The sequence below is a fragment of the Mobula hypostoma genome, chromosome 18 (assembly GCF_963921235.1).
Source record: "Mobula hypostoma chromosome 18, sMobHyp1.1, whole genome shotgun sequence".
Lineage (NCBI taxonomy): Eukaryota > Metazoa > Chordata > Chondrichthyes > Myliobatiformes > Myliobatidae > Mobula > Mobula hypostoma.
In genome coordinates this window covers 5332754-5352775 of record NC_086114.1, presented here as the reverse complement: position 1 = coordinate 5352775, position 20022 = coordinate 5332754, and the positions used below count along the sequence as shown (strand labels likewise).

The window sequence follows — 20022 nt, the reverse complement described above, 5'->3', positions numbered from 1 at the left end:
TGAAGGCTTTTTTTGTTTCTTGCACCATTCTCTGTAAAATTTCGGAAAATCAGTTTCTGAGATACTCAAATCACCCTGTCTGGCACCAACAATCAGTCCATGGTCAAAGTCACTTAGATCACGTTTCTTCCCCATTCCGATGTTTGGTCTGAGCAACAACTGAACCTCTTGACCATCTCTGTATGCTTTGATGCATTGAGTTGCTGCCACATGGCTGATGAGGAAGTGTTCATGTGTTGGTTTATTGTCTGTTCAGTAATCTGATGATGGCCAGCACATCAAACACCTTCTTATCAATTTGCACAGCTATTCTGAGGGATCCCTGAAGGAGGGGAGCCCTCGGAGTAAATAGTGCACATATTATTGAGTTGAAAATTTGCCTTTGTCACAATGAAACCTGTTTAACCTTCTGAATGTTTCGAGCAGTTTCTGCTTATTTTAAATTCTTTTGAGCTTTGTTTCTGCCTGGCATTGTGGAGTGTGACATTTCCTAGTCGGCAGGGCTGGTTGCGATAAAAACATCAATGAGCAAGCTACTTGTCCCTTGCAAGTAGATGTGTTGTCTTTTTCAGCAAAGTAAAATAGAAATGCCATTTTGCCTTGCAGTGGCATTCAATCAGCCTTGTACAGCACTCGGGAGCAGCCCACACGAGCTTTGCAACGGCAGCTTTCAAAGAAAACTTCAGTAGCAGAAGTGTGTATTAATAGAAATTTGTCTAGTCTGAGGTCTGCCATTCTTGCGTTCACGGATGCCTTTGCTTTTGAGTGATTTGGCCTCTGTCTATTTTCGGCCGACAAAAAAATATACCTTGGAAAATTTGATTACATTTGCAATGGAAAATGATGATCAACCAGCTGTTGAAAGAAATGGGATTTGCATATCAAGTGGCACATATGTCATGGTGAAAGATGAGGGCATTTGAACTCCTGGATTAATGTTAATGGTGAATAATCAGATATAGACACCAGCTACTTTCATATTTAAACACAAGAGACTCTGCAGATTCTGGGAATCCAGAGCAGTACACGCACGAAATGCTAGAGGACTCAGCAGGTTAGATGGCATATTTAGAGCGGAATAAACTATCGAAGTTTTGGGTTGAGACCCTTCACCAAGACTGAAAAGGAACGGGGAAGAGCCGGAGTAAGAAGGTGCGTGGGTGGGAGAGGAAGAGTACATGCTGCAAGGTGAATAGGTGAGACCAGGTGAGAGAGGGAGTGGGTAGAAGATGGGGGGGGGGGGTTCGCGGGATGAAGTAATAACCTGGATTAAAATTACTCATCCTAAAGGCTTGCAGATTCTTTCATCGATAGTTATATCCAGTGTAAAACACACAAAGTGTTGGAGGAAATCGACAAGCCAGGTAGCATTATGGAGAGGAATGAACAGTCGAAATTTCAGGTCGAAACCCTTCATCAGGAACTAGTAAGTCAACATTGACGCAGTGTAACACACGTACAAAATGTTGGAGGAGCTCAGCAGGTTGGGCAGCATCTGTGGAGGGAAATAAACAGTTGACATTTGAGTCAGAGTTCCTTCACCAGGACTCATTAGTTCCTGTTGAAGGGTCTCGGCCTAGAACATCGGCTATTTATTCCCCTCTATAGATGCTGCCTGACCTGCTGAGTTGCTCCAGCATTTGATATTACTGAGATACGTAATGTAGAAATCCAGATGGAATGATAATCCAAGGTCCCATTGCTATTTGAAGGTAAATATCCTGATGAAGCAAGTTCTCAGGATGTTGTGTGCAGACCTGCTCAGCGCATCAGAGGAAGGAGGTGCAGGTTTTTGAGAAGGTGTAGAAAGAGGTTCACCAGGATGTTGCCTGGATTAGAGAGTAAATTTTAGATTATGAGAACACTCAGTCCTCTTTTATTCTCATTTAGAAATGCATACATGCATTAAGAAATGATACGATGTTACTCCGGAGTGATATGACAGAAAACAGGACAAACCAAAGACTAACTGACAGAACCACATAATTATAACATATAGTTCCAGCAGTACAAAGCAATACCATAATTTGATGAAGAACAAACCATGGGCACGGTAAAAACAAAGTATTAGCTTTGAGGAGAAGTTGGACAGTTCTGGACAGTTTTCTTTGGAGCATCGTAGGCTTAGGAGTGATCGGATAGAAGTATACACTCAGTGGCCATTTTATTAAGTACCTCTATTACCTAATCAAGTGGTCACTGAGTGTATGTTTCTGCTGTTCATGCACTTCAAAGTTCAACGTGTTGTGTATTCAGAGATGCTCTTCTGCACACCCCTGTCGTAACGCCGGTTTATTGGAGTTAGTGTCACCTTCCTGTCAGCTTGATCCAATCTGGCCATTCTCTTCTGAGCTCTCATTAACAAGCACCTTCGCGACAGAACTGCCATTCACTGGATTTTGTTTTGTTTTTCACACCATTCTCTGTAAACTCTACAGACTGTTGTGCATGAAAATTCCAATATCAGCAGTTTCTAACCACCCCATCTGGCACCAACAATCATTCCACGGCCAAAGTCACTTAGATCACATTTCTTTCCCACTCTGATGTTTGGTCTGAACAACAACTGACCCTCTTGACCACGTCTGCATGCTTTTACATATTGAGTTGCTGCCACATGATTGGCTGACTTGTGTGTGAAAATTCCAGAAGATCAGCAGTTTCTGAGGTACTCAAACCAAAATGCTGGAGGAACTCAGCAGGTCGGCCATATTTCCTTGCACAGGTTGTGCCTGACCTGCTGATTTCCTCCAACATTTTGTTTATGTTAAATGAGCAACTCTTTCTACCACGGAACACACATCAGCACAGGATGCCAACATCCAACAAACAAACTGCTGAAGGAACTTGATTTCTCCTTTAGATAATAAAAAATTAACCCCCCCCCCAATTCCCCAATCTGACTTTTCACCTCTTCTTACTTGCCTATCATCACCCCCTGGGTCCCCTCCTTCTTCCTTTTCTCCTATGGTCCACTCTCCCCTCCTTGCAGATTCCTTCCTCTCCAATCTTTTATCTTTCTTACCCACCTGGCTTCACCTTCTAGCTATCTTCTTTCCCGTCCCCCCACCATTTTATTCTGGTGTCTTCCCTCCTTCATGCTCAGTCCTGAAGAATGGTCTCGGTCCAAAATGTAGACTATTTATTCCCCTCCAGAGATGCTGCGATTCTCCAACATTTTGTGTGCTACTTTGGATTTCCAGCATCTGCAGAATTTCTGGTTTCATGATTTGCTGAAGAAACTTGGTCTTCTGATAAAGGATCTTGACCAAAATATTGAACCTCCATTTTCCTCTTCAGATGCTACCTGACCTGTTGGAGTCAAGTAGTTTATTTGTTGTTCTCCAGACCCCCAAGAATTTTATACTAATATTACCTTTTGAAAACAGGATAAAATTGTTATTGTATTATAGTAAACAGTTTCTCCTTCCTTCACTATAGCAAACCTGAAGTAACTGAGCACTGGCAGACATCACTTGAGTTGAGTGATTTGTTTCTCTGCTGTACCATATGTAAAGTCTAATATAGCTGGCATGATCTATCTACAGCTCAAAAGGAGAGTGGAAGCAGTGTCAGTAACATTCAGAAAAAAAGCTGGAGATATACTCCTGCGTCTCTGCATGGAATCAGCTTACATCAATAACTTCACCCTTGCTAGCTCAGTGGCCCAATACATTGGCTCATTAATTAGGGCTAATGGCCTATTTCTGTTTGAAGCCATCAGGAGATATTTACCTAACACTGGAAAGCTATGTTTGAGGCTCATTGAGAATTGAATGAGGCCTGCATATGGAATGACAATTTTTTTCAAAACTTAAATATAAGTATGGTTGTAATTCTCTCGGAAACCATCTAGTTTGACGCCATTGATGGTTAGTGGTGGCTTTGGTCGAAAGTATATGAAAACAAAATCCTTGTAAACTGTTTGGATAGCTTGCAGAGAATGTTCCAGAAGTCTGCAATGTCAAGCTGAGATGACTGCTTTACGCCTGGTCTTAGAGTGTTGATTTTGTACCTGGGCCACATCAATAGTATGCACAACAGTGCCTCTTTCATCTCAGACAGTTGAGGAAGTTTGATATGGGCCCCCAAATCCCAAGAGCTTTCTACAGGGGCACAATTGAAAGCATCCTGACTGGCTGCATCACTGCCTGGTATGGGAAATGTACCTCCCTCAATCGCAGGACTCTGCAGAGAGTGGTGTGGACAGTCCAGGGTATCTAGTTGTGAACTTCCCACGATTCAGGACATTTTTACAAGGACAGGTGTGTAAAAAGGGCCCAAAGGATCATTGGGGACCCAAGTCACCCCAACCACAATCTATTCCAGCTGCTGCCACCTGGGAAGCGGTACCGCAGCAGAAAGGCCAGGACCAACAGGCTCCGGGACAGCTTCTTCCACCAGGCCATCAGACTGATTAACTCATGGTGATTTGAGTGTATTTCTATGTTACATTGAATGTTCATAAATTATTATAAATTACTATGATTAGACGAAGACGTAACATAAAGAATTTTACTCATGTATGTGAAGGATGTATGAAATAAAGTCAATTCAGTTCAATTCAGTGGTAATAAATTTGATTCTGATTTAGTAAGCAGGATGGCTTTTTGAAATACTGCAGTTGTATCGTCACCAATACTGATAGGTACAGTGTTTTAATCCTGTGTTTATTTAATTTCAGTTAATTAAGTTTCATAGCTTCCATAGTGAGATTTGCACATGCTACACCAGGTCATTCATTCATGTCTCTGGATTACTACATGGGTAAGTTAATCGCTATGTTACTGTACTGACAGGTTAGTAATGAAATGAAAGAAACATGTTGACCTAACATCACTTTATGTGCATACAATCAGTCTACATAACACTTACGAGTACATTGTAGTGTAGAAGATTGCTTTTATAATTTTTTTATTGTGTTCTTTATGCATATTTTTTTATATAGTGGATCAGCTCCAGAGTAACAGTCATTTTTATCTATTTATTTTTATTGATTGAGATACAGCATTAAATAGGCCCTTCCAGGCCTTCGAGCCATGCGCCCAGCAATCCCCAGATTTAATCCTAGCCTAATCACGAGACAGTTTACAATGACCAATTAACCTACCAGTCTGTACGTCTTTGGACTGTGAGGGGAAACTGGAGCACCTGGAGGAGCCCCACGCAGTCACGCGGAGAACGTAAAAACTCCTCCCAGGCAGTGCTGGGAATTGAACCTGGGTCGCCAGCACTGTAAAGCATTTTGCTGACCACCGCACTAATGTGCCGCCCCGTTTTGTTCTTTACACTCATGTACTGAAGGACGACAATAAACAATCTTGTATCTTGCTTTGAGGACATGAGTACTTTGAGTAAGTAATGCAGTAAGCTCCATAGTATAGTTGATATCTGTGAATGGTCACTCTAAACTGTGTGTCATGTGGAGTGAAATACCATTATAATATTAAAAAGGAATCGGATGTGCTGTGGATGTCTTTGTGAGCAATCCTCCAAGTGGAAGAAAGTTAAAATCTGAACCTATTTCTGTTTGGTTGCATGCTGAATTGATGATCCCTTCCCTCAATGTTCTTAGACCATAAGACATAGGAGCAGAATTAGGTTATCTGGCTGATCGAGTCTACTCTACCATTCCATCAAGGCTTATTTATGATCCCCCAAACCCCATTCTCCTGCCTTCTCCCGGTAACCTTTGACATCCTTACTAATCAAGAGTCTTATCAACCTTCACTTTAAATATTCCCAGTGACTTGTCCTCCACAGCCATCTGTGGCAATGAATTCCACAGGTTCATCATCGTCTGGCTAAAAGAAAATTCCTCCTCGTCTGTTCTAAATGGACATCCTTTTATTTTGAGGACCTGTCTTCTGATCCTAGACTCCCCCACTATAGGAAACCTCCTCTCCACATCCACTCTATCTAGGCCTTTCAATATTTGATAGGTTTCAATGAGATCAATCCCCCATTATACTAAATTCCAGTGAATACAAGCATAGAGCCATCAACACCCCACCCCAACCCGTCATTAACCTGTTCAGTCCTGGGATCATTCTTGTGAACCTCCTCGGGGTCCGCTCCAATGCCAGCATATCCTTTCTTTGATAATGAATTCAGTATGGTTCTCTGGTATCAAGAGCAAGAACTGTAACCTGACTCTGAAATACCCTATCACTGCGAATCCTCTGAGTTTTTTGTGTGTGTTGCATATATATATTTTCCATGAATAGTTTACTTAACGTTAAGTTTTTAAGGTGTTACTGATAAGACATGATGGCCTGGTATTGAAACACCAATGCTCATGAACAGACGTGCCTACCGTAAGCAGTGGTAGAGCCCAGTCCATCACAGGCAAACGGTCCCCAACACTGAGAACACCTACAAGGAGCGTCACTACAAGAGATCAGCATCCATCAGCAAGGACTCCCACCATCCAGACTGTGCTCCCTTCATGCTGCTGCCATCAAGAAGGAGGTACAGGAGCCTTATGACCATTATAGTATTAAAATACTGTATCATCAGTTTCAGGAACAATAATGACCCTTCAGCCGTCAGATTCTTGAACCGTCATGGATAATTTCATTCACGTCAACTCTAAACTGATTCCACAAACTATGGGCTCGCTGTCAAGGACTCTACAACTCATGTTATCAGTATGATTCATTTATTTAGTTTTCGTATTTGCACATTGTTTCTTTTCAGACTTTGTTTTGGTGTAGTTTTCATTGCTTCTATTGCATTTCCTTGTTCTACTGTGAATGCCTGCAAGAAACTGAATCTGATGGTTGTGTATGGTGAGATATACATACTTTGATAATAGGTATTGCAAATTACTGCTGCATAGCAATAAATGTCACAGCATATGCCAGTGATACTACAAAAGAAGCAAAAATAGTGAGGTAGTGTTCATGGGTTCATTGTTCATTCAGAAACCTGATGGCAGAGGGGAAGAAGCTGTTCCTGAATTGTTCAGTGTGTGTCTTCAGGTACCTGTACCACCTCCTTGATGGTAGCATTGAGAAGAGAGCATGCCTTGGGTGATGGATGCCGCCTTTCTGACTCACGCCTTTTGAAGGTGTCCTCGATGTTGGCGAGGATCGTGCCCAGGGTGAAGCTGGCCAAGTTTGCAGCTTTTCCTGATCCAGTGCCGTGGCCCCTCCGTACGAGGCGGAGGGGTGATGCAGCCAGTTAGAATGCTCTCCACATCAACATTCTGCATTTGTACGAGTAGTAAATCTCTCACGGTCTGTGATTCCTGCGGCTGAGGACAAAGGCAGGCAGCCACTGCCTAGGAACAGCAGAACCTGACATTCACACAACCCCTTACTAGAGAAATATCTTCGGGATCAATTATTATTGCTCAGTCTAACCCCTACACGTTGCCACAGTGGGAGCATCTTCGCCACACTGACTGCAATTGTTTGTGAAGGCAATCTACTGCCATCTTCTCTCAGTCAATTCCGATTAAAATTCTGGGTAGGACTAACCTCGGGCTGTAACGAATGAAAATGGTTCTGATGCACTTCATCAGAAACTGTTAAACAAAATTTGACAGTGAGTGATCTAGAGAAATATTAGGATAAAACTTTTGATCAAAGTGGTGTTAAACAGGTTCTAAAAGGAAGAAAGTAAGTTTCGGGGAGAGGATTCATTAACCTGGGTCCTTGGCAGCTGGCCAGCCATGGCAGAGTACAGAACATTACAGAAGCCAAAAGAGAGCATTGAAAAAAAACCTCAAGAGCGTTATATCGCTGGAGGAGCCAGCCTTTCGGAAGAACTTGAAAACTTGGATGAGAATTTTAAAATGTAGTTTTTGTTTAATGTTGAGTCAGTACAGGGATAATGAGCGAGTGTGGGCTTGGTGTGAGTTGCAACATTGACACCCAGAGCTTGGCTTGTTCTGCTTTGTTCATTTTAACCGTAGCTTCTCGGAGGATCATCACGTTGTCGTGGTGGAGAGGCTTGTGAGATCCTGAGATCGATGCTGTCTGGAGCTTGGCTCTTTGTAGAGTTACCCCATGGCGGTGAGGTCCAGCAGGATGTTCCAAAGTGCAGTCCAACGAAGTTCTCAGTGGTGGGACCACTACAACGGCAGTGACGTGTCTTCAGTCATGGTACATTCTATGTCCCTGGACCCTGACACTGATCTGTCAAGGACCGTGTTGTGGCTGCCCAGGCATCAACCTCCCCACATTAAACCAAGTCATGTACAGGCATTCTCCAGTAAGGGACTAAACCCTCAGGGGAACATCATACTCATCTTGAGTGATCACTATAAGCGAATGAGTATCTTGATAATTTAAAATTCTACATGAAAACCAGAGGAAACTGCCATACCTGTTGAAGTTCATGTGTATTGTCATCTGACTGTAGATGTATACAACCAAACAAAACTACGTTCCTTTGGACCACAAAACATACAACACAGACAGCACCTAAAACAAAATATTACCACAAATAATTCATTAAAATATAATTGAAAGTATATGTCGTGTGCAGCACAAGTAAATAGCAAACAGCTCGCTGTCCTAGTGACGAGCCCTCGGTGGTGGCAGGGTATTCATTAGTCTCACAGCCTGAGGGAAGAAGCTCTTACACAGTCTGGCAGTGCTAGTCCTGATGCTCCTGATGTTTCTGTGCCTCCTTCCTGATGCACAGGTAGACAGAGCAGTAAACGGCTCGCTTTTCCTAGTGACGAGACCTCAGTGGTGGCAGGGTATTCATTAGTCTCACAGACTGAGGAAGAAGCTGTTATCCAGTCAGTATGCCCTAGTTGGGTGTCTTTCATTGATTCTGTTATAACTATTAGTCTATAAGTTTGTTCAGTATGCCCACAAGGAAATGAATTTCAGGGTTGTATATGGTGACATAATATGTTTTTGATAATAAATTTATTTTGACTTTGAATTTTCACAGTCCTAGTTCTGAAGCCTCTGTACCTCCTTCCTGATGGTAGTGAGTCAAAGAGATTGTGTGATGGATGGTAGGGATCCTCAACAATGCTTTGATGCTACAATGCTCTCAGTAAATGTCTCAAATAGTGGGGAGGGAGACTCTGGTGGTCCTCTTGGTGTTCCAAGTGCTTTGTTATTCCAGATTCCAGCATCTGCAGTCTTTTGTGTCCCCATAATCTTCTGTGATTATTGTTCATAAATTAACATTAGCATTATTTCTGTAAAACATGCAACATTTGTGCCTTCTTCCTTTTAAGTTTTTGGTAGGGCTGATTTGAATTGTGCTGTAAGAGTTGGTCCCTGATTTATGTTCAGTGAACCGACGGGAGTGGTATTAATTCACAACAGGGTTGTTATCACTGACTTGTATCACCACGGAATTTGTGGTTTTGCAGCAGCAGTACAGCGCGAAGACATAAAATTTCTACTAATTACAAACATCATCAGCAGCGTCATTATGAGCTGTGTCACATGACTATAATAGTTCTTGGCAACTGTTTCTACAGAAGTGGTTTGCCATTGCCTTCTTCTGGGCAGCGTCTTTACAAGACGGGTGACCCCAGACATTATCAGTACTCTTCAGAGATGGTCTGCCTGGCATCAGTGGTTCCATGACCAGGACTGATCTGCTGTGGCTGCTTGGCTTCACGTGACCCTGACTCGGGGAGGGGCTACAACTTGCCCAAGGGTGACCTGCAGGCTCGCGGAGGGAAGGAGCACCTTACACCTCTGTTGGTGGAGATGCATCCTCACACTGCCACCTCAGTTACAAACATAAATAGAGCATTGGGTTTGTGTTTCAGAAAATCTCATGCCGGAGTGGAAGAAACTATTCTTAAAACATTGAGTGTGTCTTCAAGCTCTTGTATCTCCTGTCCGATAGTAGTAATGAGAAAGGAGCGTGTCCCAGATGGTGAGAATTGCTTGTGATGGATACCATCTTCTTGAGGCATTGTCTCTCAAAGGCAAACTGTTCCCCATCTCTTAGACTACAGTTATCTCTAAAGGCACAAATATGGAAAACTTCAGAATCCAGGGAAGGTGTTCGTGTAGTTTTCTTGAGAAAAGAAACTAAGTTCTATCATTTGCACTCCACATTAAACTAACAATTGTGCAACGCTTTGTGGTCTTCAGGCACCGTGCCTGCTTTGCAGTTTTGTAGGTTTTAAAGTTGATTTGAAATATTTCCAGAAAAATCAATAGCTATCCTTTGTTTTTAATCAGCTATGGCCTTCAGCATTTTAGTCAGATAGAAGAGACTGATAATGTTTGTGTAGAAGGTGGTGCTCAAGATTACCTTGTTATCACACTTCTTTTTTTTAAAAATTGGCATTCATTAAGTAGAAATTTGACGGGAAGGCTAAATTCTTAAAAGCTGGAGTGGCTGTTAAGATCTGGGTAACTTGTAGAATTGGCTCTAACGATAATAAGATGGTTGCTTGGATCCAGATTCCATGCCTCCAGTCTGCGCTCGAAGGCCAGTGACATGGACAGGTGGCTCATGATGGGTCCTGAAATCAGATGGGCCTATGGGAGCAAGATGCACAAGGGTTCGTCTGTCACTGCACCTGGAGTTCGAGGTCCCATCATCAGCTAGTCTGGCAGTCGATACTGAAGATTGGTAGTCTGATTGGAAGTCCAGACGTCAAATCCTGACAACTGAAGTCTGGAGATCTGTCTCTGTGTATGGGTGGGTGTGTAGCTTCACAGTTGTTGTCTTGTTGCTTGTTGAGTTCTGTGTTGCGCTGCCGAGCATTGGCGGCATGCTATGTTGGCCTCTGGAATGTGTGGCAGCACTTGGGGGCTTCCCTATCACATCATAGGGTCATTAAATTAAATTAAAGGCATCCGTTAGTCTTGCGAGACCATGGATCTGCGCCTGGAAAGTCTTCACTCTCCAGGGCGCAGGCCTGGGCAAGGTTGTGTGGAAGACCGGCAGTTGCCCATGCTGCCATGCTGCAAGTCTCCCCTCTCCACGACACCAATGTTGTCCAAGGGAAGGGCATTAGGACCCATACAGCTTGGCACCAGTGTTGTCGCAGAGCAACGTGTAATTAAGTGCCTTGCTCAAGGACACAACACGTTGCCTCGGCTGGGAATCGAACTCACGACCTTCAGGTAGATAGAGTCATAGAGTCGTAGAAAAATATAGCACAGAAACAGGCCCTTTAGCCCATCTCATTCGTGCCGACCCATTTTAATTGCCACCTCCTCTTGACCTGCTCCAGGACCATAGCCCTCCATACCCCTACCATTCATTGATCTATCCGAATTTCCCTTAAACGTTGAAATTGAACCCACCTCCACCAGTTGTGCCGGCAGCTCATTCCACACTCACACGACCCTCTGAGTGAAGAAGTTGCCTTCATATTCCCCTTAAACATTTCACCTTTCACCCTTAACTCAATGACCTCTAGTTTTAGTTCCACCCAATCTCAGTGGAAAAAGCTTGTTTGCATTTATCCTCGCAAATAACAGAAATTCTGCAGATGCTGGAAGTTCAAGCAACACACATAAATGTTGCTGGTGAACGCAGCAGGCCAGGCAGCATCTGCAGGAAGAGGTGCAGTCGACGTTTCAGGCCGAGACCCTTCGTCAGGACTAACTGAAGAAAGAGGACTAATTGTGTCCCGACGAAGGGTCTCGGCCTGAAACGTCGACTGCACCTCTTCCTAGAGATGCTGTCTGGCCTGCTGCGTTCACCAGCAACTTTTAAGTGTGTTGCTTGCATTTATCCTATCTATATCTATCATAATTTGGTGCACCTCTATCAAATCTCCCCTCAATTTTCTATGCTCCAAGGAATAAAGTCCTAACCTATTCAATCTTTCCATGCCACTCAGGTCCTCCAGACCCAGCAACATCCTTGTAAATTTTCTCTGTACTCTTTCAATCTTATTTACATCTTCCCTTTAGGTAGAATGCCAAAACTGCACACAATCCTCCAAATTAGGCCTCATCAACATCTTATACAACTTCAACATGACATCCCAGCTCATGTAATCAATATTTTGTCACATCCTTGGTTGTTAACTGCATTTCACTGTATGTTTTGATGTCCCTGCGATAAATAAATCTGAACCATTTGTGAGTTTGGTGTTTGTACTCTTCCTGCCGTGTTATATAGTAAGCTGTCTCCACAATATCTTGAGGAGGCAGCAAAAAATGGACCTGTCTTGATTTCTGTTCAAATCTTGCGTCAGTGACATGAACACAAAAGTCATGGTTGGCTCTCCTGCACAGTACTGAGTGAGTGCTGCGTTCTCAGGGAGCCGTTTCTTAGATGAGGTCCTGCCCCTCTTCCTGCTTGGGTGGGCACAGGAAACCGCAGGACATAATGGTGAGAAGAGGGTGTCAAGTCTGACGTCCATGCTTCGCTCAGTGTCAATCTGTAAATGCATGTGTAATCATCTGGACGAACATGAATAGTGGCTTTCGACCCAGTCAGTGGGCTGGAAATGAATGAACCTTACAGGTAACTGTTGCCTGCTGAATTGTTTCAATGTTGGGCAGTACGTTGGATGCAAGTATTTTGAAGATTGTTGGGAGGTTGAACAAAGTCAGAGTACAGAGTGATTGGAAGAAAGTTTAGAGGGGGATGCCAGAGCTAGGTGTTTCGCACAAAGTGGTAGGTGTGTGGGATGAACTGCTAGGAATGGCGGTAGAGGCAGATACATTCTGTACATTTAAGATAGGCAGATGGATGAAAGATAAATGGGGTGCTTTTTGTGGGAGGGAAGGGTTCGATTGAACTTGAGATGGGTGAAGGGCCTGTACTGTGTTCTATATTCTGTTTGGTACCTGGACAATTGCAATGCAACTTGGTGTCACCAAAGCTGAGTGTAAATGACTGAGGCAAAAATATCCTGTAAATGAGCTCCCACCGTTGTCTTTAAGGAGTTTCTATGTTCTCCCCATGACCGTGTGGGTTTCCTCCCACAGTCCAAAGACATACTGGTTAGTAAGTTAATTGGCTACATGGGTTTAATTGGGTGGTGAGGGCTTGTTGGACCAGAAGGGCCTGTTGCTGTGATATATCTCCAAATAAAATAAAATAATCAGTTTGTATTATGGATGACACTAGGCCTTGACTTGAAATGCCGAAGATTCTTCTTGCCCCACGGGTGTTGCTGAACTTACTGAGTTCCTCCAGCAGATTGTCTGTTCCAGATTCCAGCATCTGGAGTCCCAGTTTGGCAAAAGAATAAATCAAGGAAGGTAGTGCACCCGTGGCTGACAAGGCAAATTAGGGATAGTATCAATTCCAAAGAAGAAGCATACAAATTAGCCAGAGAAAGTGGCTCACCTGAGGACTGGGAGAAATTCAGAGTTCAGCAGAGGAGGGCAAAGGGCTTAATTAGGAAGGGGAAAAAAGATTATGAGAGAAAACTGGCAGGGAACATAAAAACGGACTGTAAAAGCTTTTATAGATATGTAAAAAGGAAAAGACTGGTAAAGACAAATGTAGGTCCCCTGCAGACAGAAACAGGTGAATTGATTATGGGGAGCAAGGACATGGCAGACCAATTGAATAACTACTTTGGTTCTGTCTTCACTAAGGAGGACATAAATAATCTTCCGGAAATAGTAGGGGACAGAGGGTCCAGTGAGATGGAGGAACTGAGGGAAATACATGTTAGTAGGGAAGTGGTGTTAGGTAAATTGAAGGGATTAAAGGCAGATAAATCCCCAGGGCCAGATGGTCTGCATCCCAGAGTGCTTAAGGAAGTAGCCCAAGAAATAGTGGATGCATTAGTGATAATTTTTCAAAAGTCTTTAGATTCTGGACTAGTTCCTGAGGATTGGAGGGTGGCTAATGTAACCCCACTTTTTAAAAAAGGAGGGAGAGAGAAACCGGGGAATTATAGACCGGTTAGCCTGGCATCGGTGGTGGGGAAAATGCTAGAGTCAGATATCAAAGACGTGATAACAGCACATTTGGAAAGCAGTGAAATCATCGGACAAAGTCAGCATGGATTTGTGAAAGGAAAGTCATGTCTGACGAATCTCATAGAATTTTTTGAGGATGTAACTAGTAGAGTGGATAGGGGAGAACCAGTGGATGTGGTATATTTGGATTTTCAAGAGGCTTTTGACAAGGTCCCACTCAGGAGATTAGTGTGCAAACTTAAAGCACACGGTATTGGGGGTATGGTTTTTATGTGGATAGAGAATTGGTTGGCAGACAGGAAGCAAAGAGTGGGAATAAACGGGACCTTTTTGGAATGGCAGGCAGTGACTAGTGGGGTACCGCAAGGCTCAGTGCTGGGACCCCCAGTTGTTTACAATATATATTAGTGACTTAGGCGAGGGAATTAAATGCAGCATCTCCAAGTTTGCGGATGACACGAAGCTGGGCGGCAGTGTTAGCTGTGAGGAGGATGCTAAGAGGATGCAGGGTGACTTGGATAGGTTAGGTGAGTGGGCAAATTCATGGCAGATGCAATTTAATGTGGATAAATGTGAGGTTATCTACTTTGGTGGCAAAAACAGGAAAACAGATTATTATCTGAATGGTGGCCAATTTGGAAAAGGGGAGGTGCAACGAGACCTGGGTCTCATTATACACCAGTCATTGAAAGTGGGCATGCAGGTACAACAGGTGGTGAAAAAGGCAAATGGTTTGCTGGCATTCATAGCAAGAGGATTCGAGTACAGGAGCAGGGAGGTACTACTATGGTTGTACAAGGCCTTGGTGAGACCACACCTAGAGTATTGTGTGCAGTTTTGGTCCCCTAATCTGAGGAAAGACATCCTTGCCATAGAGGGAGTACAAAGAAGGTTCACCAGATTGATTCCTGGGATGGCAGGACTTTCATATGATGAAAGACTGGATCGACTAGACTTATACTCGTTGGAATTTAGAAGATTGAGCGGGGATCTTATTGAAACTTATAAAATCCTAAAGGGATTGGACAAGCTAGATGCAGGAAGAATGTTCCCGATGTTGGGGAAGTCCAGAACGAGGGGTCACAGCTTGAGAATAAAGGGGAAGCCTTTTAGGACCAAGATTAGGAAAAACTTCTTCACACAGAGAGTGGTGAATCTGTGGAATTCTCTGCCACAGGAAACAGTTGAGGCCAGTTCATTGGCTATATTTAAGAGGGAGTTAGATATGGCCCTTGTGGCTAAAGGGATCGGGGGTATGGGGGGAAGGCTGGTACAGGGTTCTGAGTTGGATGATCAGCCATGATCATACTGAATGGCGGTGCAGGCTCGAAGGGCTGAATGGCCTACTCCTGCACCTATTTTCTATGTTTTCTATGGAGTCGTTTGTACCGCAGAATAATCAGACATCCATTTAGAATGGAGATGAGAAGGAATTTCTTTTGCCAGAAGGTAGTGAATCTGGGGAATTCGTTGACACACAGGCAGCCATGGAGGCCAAGTCATTGGGTATATTTAAGGCAGAGGCTGATAGATTCTTGATTAGTCAGGGCATGAAAGGATATGGGGTGAAGACAGGAGATTGGGGCTGAGAGGGAAATAGATCAGCCATGATGAAATGGAGGAGCAGACTCGATGAGCCAAATGGCCTAATTTTGGTCCTGTATCTTATGGGCTTAAGGTATCTCTTATAATAAAAACTAAACTACTTGTCCCTTGTCATGGTTCAGTGCACACGTGTAAAAGAAAAGGAAATGATTGTTATTGCAGATCCAATGCAGCATAAAAGAAATCAATAAGCTTAAAGAACACAGTAAATATAAATGCATAAGATTATCTTGTACTTATTTATGTTTATTTGTTTAGCGGATACAGCACGGAATAGGCCCTTCTGGCCTAATAACCCGTGGCATCCAGCAACCCACTGATGTAACCCTAGCCTAATCAAGGGACAATATACGAGGGGTGATTGATAAGTTCGTGGCCTAAGGCAGAAGGAGTCAATTTTAGAAAACCTAGCACATTTATTTTTCCTACATTTACACACTTAGTCCAGTGGTCGTGGAGCATACGGATCCCTTCTTTGTCGAGGTCGGCGTCTAGAAGGAGATGAGTTATTAACTTCAAACTTACTGCATTTTCACTCAGAGTTGAACTGCACGTGCATGTAACAAGAGCTATATAACTCATCTCCTTCTACCTTAGGTCACATACTTATCAATCACCCCTGCTGTGGACCACCTGGAGGTCCAAGATGCTCTCGTTACATGCACGTGCAGTTCAACTCTTTGATTTGAAGTTAATAACTCATCTGCTTCTACCTTCGGCCCCTGCTGTGGACCACTTCCACAAAGAAGGGATCTGTATGCTCCACGACCACTGGACTAAGTGTGTACATGTAGGAGGGGGCTATGTTGAAAAATAAATGTGCTAGGTTTTCTAAAATTGACCCCTTCTACCTTAGGCCACGAACTTATAATCACCCCTCATACAATGACCAATTGACCTACTAACCGGTACGTCTTTGGACTGTGAGAGGAAACCAGAGTAAACGGAGGAAATCTAAGTGGGCTTGGGGAGAATATACAAACTCTTTGCAGATCGTGCTGGAATTGAACTCTGAACAATGATGCCCCAAGCTGTAATAGCGTCCTGCTAACTGCTATGCTAGTGTGGCTACATAGGCTGATTGTATGTGCAGAAAATGACACCAGGTGCAGGAGTGTCTGTACTTAAGGTGATTGACAGGAAATGATAAAGTGGGGGGTGTGGAGGGGTGAGTTAGTGGGTGAAGGCTTTGGTCAGCGTTATGCATGGGAAATATAACTGTGTTTGAGTCTGGTGTGGATGCTGTGAAGCCTCCTCCCTGACAGGAGCAGGGTGAGTGGGATCATTCAGGGTATTGCTGGCCACCTTCTGTCACCTTTCTGTAAATATGTCCTTGATGATGGGTAGGTGAGTGCCGGTGATGATATTGCGCAGTTTTGATTAGCCTTCCTGTCTGCCACAGTGCTTTGAGAGGCTGGTCAAGGATTACATCTGCAGCTTGCTACCACCCAAACTGGACCCCTACAATTCGCCTACCAACACAACCAATCGACAGACAATGCAATAGCCACTGCTCTACACACTGTCCTTACACATCTGGAGAAGAAGGATGCTTATGTGAGAATGCTGTTCCTGGACTACAGTTCAGCATTCAACACCATAGTTCCATCCAGGCTCGACAGGAAGCTCGGAGACCTCGGCCTTGACCCTGCCTTGTGTAGCTGGATCCTGGACTTCCTCACCTCCACCCCTCTGACTCTCAATACAGGAGCCCCTCAGGGCTGCGTACTGAGTCCCCTCCTTTACTCCCTGTATACCCATGACTATGTCACCACCCACAGATCTAATCTGCTAATTTGCCGACGACACTACATTGATTGGTTTATCTCAAACAATAATGAGGTGGCCTACAGGGATGAAGTCATCTCTCTGACACAGTAGTGTCAAGAAAACAATCTCTCCCTCAATGTCACAAAAACAAAGGAGCTGGTTGTGCATTACAGGAGGAATGGAGACGGGCTAACCCCTATTTACATCAATGGATCTGGGGTTGAGAGGGTAAACAGCTTTAAATTCCTCGGCATCCACATCACCGAGGACCTCACGTACACACCAGCTGTGTGGTGAAAAAGGCCCAACAGCACCTCTTTCATCTCAGACGGTTGAGGAAGTTTGGTATGGGCCCTCAAATCTTAAGAACTTTCTATAGGGACACAATTAAGAGCATCCTGACTGGCTGCATCACTGCCTGGTATGGGAACTGTACCTCCCTTAATCACAGGACCCTGCAGAGAGTGGTGTGAACAGCCCAGCGTATCTGTAGTTGTGAACATCCCATGATTCAGGACATTTACAAGGACAGGTGTGTAAAAAGGGCCTGCAGAATCATTGGGGACCCAACCACAATTTATTCCAGCTGCTACCACCTGGGACATAGTACCGCAGCATAAATGCCAGGACCAACAGGCTCCAGGACAGCTTCTTTCACCAGACCATCAGACTTATTAACTCAACGCTGATTTGAGTGTACTCTATTACATTGACTGTTCTGTTTATTATAAATTACTATGATTGTACATTTAGATGGAGACGTAACATAAAGATTTTTACTCCTCATGCATGTGAAGAACGTAAGAAATAAAGTCAATTCAATTCAGTTCAGTTTCTGCACTATTCAGTGATGCAGCTTGTTAGGATGTGCTGAACTGTGCATCTGTAGAAGGTTCTACATCCGTACAAACGTAGAAGCATCTGTGGAGTTGTAAACTTAGTCAGCTCCATCATGGGCACTGACCCCCATAGCATCCCATAAGGATTAGGTGGGAGGCGAGATAGCAGCCCTCCAGTGAAAATGATATTGTATCCGTTAAATAGGGGCCGTGGACAATTCTGATTTGATGGAGACAGACGTGAAAGCACAGAGGAACATCTGGAGAAATTTCTGAAACGCAGCTTCGCTGCTGTTGTACTGCACGATCGAGAATCTTCCGGAGTGAAGGCCTCAAAATCCCCGGCTTTGCCTGCTGTTGGTGACCGAGATTGAGGTTGAATTGTTCGAATAGAGATGGTGCTCAGTACTCGGTGTCGGAGAGCTGATCGGAGGCTGGAAGTTTTCGGATGACTCAGAGTCGGACTGTGGTCGGGCATGGCAGGAAGAGTTTTTCTTCCTTCTCCCGTCTGCGTACGATGTGGGGCATTTGAGAAACTTTGAACTTTTTACTGTGCTCATGGACTTCTTCATCAAGTTATGGTGTTGTTGCACTGTTGTAACTATATGTTATAATTATGTGGTTTTGTTAGTTTTTTCAGTCTTGGTCTGTCCTGTGTTTTGTGATATCACACCGGAGGAAATATTGTATCATTTCTTAATGCATGCATTACTAAATGACAATAAAAGAGGACTGTGTGTCTTCATAATCATATCCAGTCATCTTAAAGGAGTGATGCTTCAAAAAGGCAGCGTACATTATTAAGGATCCCCATCACCCAGGACATGCCCTCTTCTCATTGCTACCATCAGGAAGGAGATACAGGAGCCTGAAGACCTCAGTGATTCAGGAACAACATCTTCCCCTCTGCCAACCGATTTCTAAATGGACACTTTAAAAAAAATTAAATTAAATTTTTAATTTAATTTCCTTTTTTTTTGCACTGATTAAATGTTTCTATTTACTGTAGTTCACAGTTTTCTTTTTTTTTAGATTAGATTAGATTATGAGGACACACAGTCCTCTTTTATTGTCATTTAAGAAATGATACAATTTGTTTCTCCAGAATGATATCACAGAAACACCAGACGAACCAAGACTAAAAAAACTGACAAAAACCACGTAATTATAACATATAGTTACAACAGTGCAAAGCAGTACCATAATTTGATAGAAGAACAGACCATGGGCACAGTAAAAAAAAGTCTCCAAGTCTCTCGAAAGTCCCATCATCTCATGCAGACGGTTGAAGGGAGAAACTCTCCCTGCCATGAGCTTCCAGTGCCACAAACTTGCAGATGCAGCACCCTGGAAGCACCCGACCACAGTCTGACTCTTGAGTCCGTCCGAAAACTTCAAGCCTCTGACACCGAGCACCATCTCTGCCGAGCGCTTTGACCCCGGCCCCGGCAATAGGCAAAGCCGAGGATTTGGGGCCTTCCCCTCCGGAGATTCTGGATCACACAGTAGCAGCGGCAGCAAAGCAGGCATTTCAGAAGTTTCTCCAGATGTTCCTCCGTGCTTCTCACATCTGTCTCCATCAAATCAGGATTGTGCACAGCCCCTATTTAACAAATACGATATCAATTTGGAGTGGCCACGCACGCTGCGTCGCCATCTTCTCCTCCCCTCTCTATTATCACGTATTGCATTGTACTGCTGCCACAAAGTTAACAAGTTTCACAACATATGCCGGTGATAGTAAACATGGTTTTGATTCATGACTATTGAGAAGTCAGAAACCTTCCTTTATAGCAAAACACTGCAGTTGTCAGAGATTGATCCTGCTGCAGTTCTCAGCAGGTCAGGCAGTGGCTGTGGAGGGAGAAGTGGTGAACACCTCAGGTGAGTGATCTTTCATCAGCTCATTGACCTGAGGTATGAATTCTGTTTTTATCGTTTTCAGGCCTGCTGATAAACCCAGTTTC

General features: G+C 43.7%; 1 protein-coding gene across 4 annotated transcripts in view; it reads left to right on the top strand.

Moving 5' to 3' along the window:
• ndst2a (N-deacetylase/N-sulfotransferase (heparan glucosaminyl) 2a) overlaps window positions 1–20022 on the top strand; it is a 538132-nt gene that overhangs the window by 53576 nt on the left and 464534 nt on the right. The gene's annotated exons all lie outside the window — the stretch shown is intronic.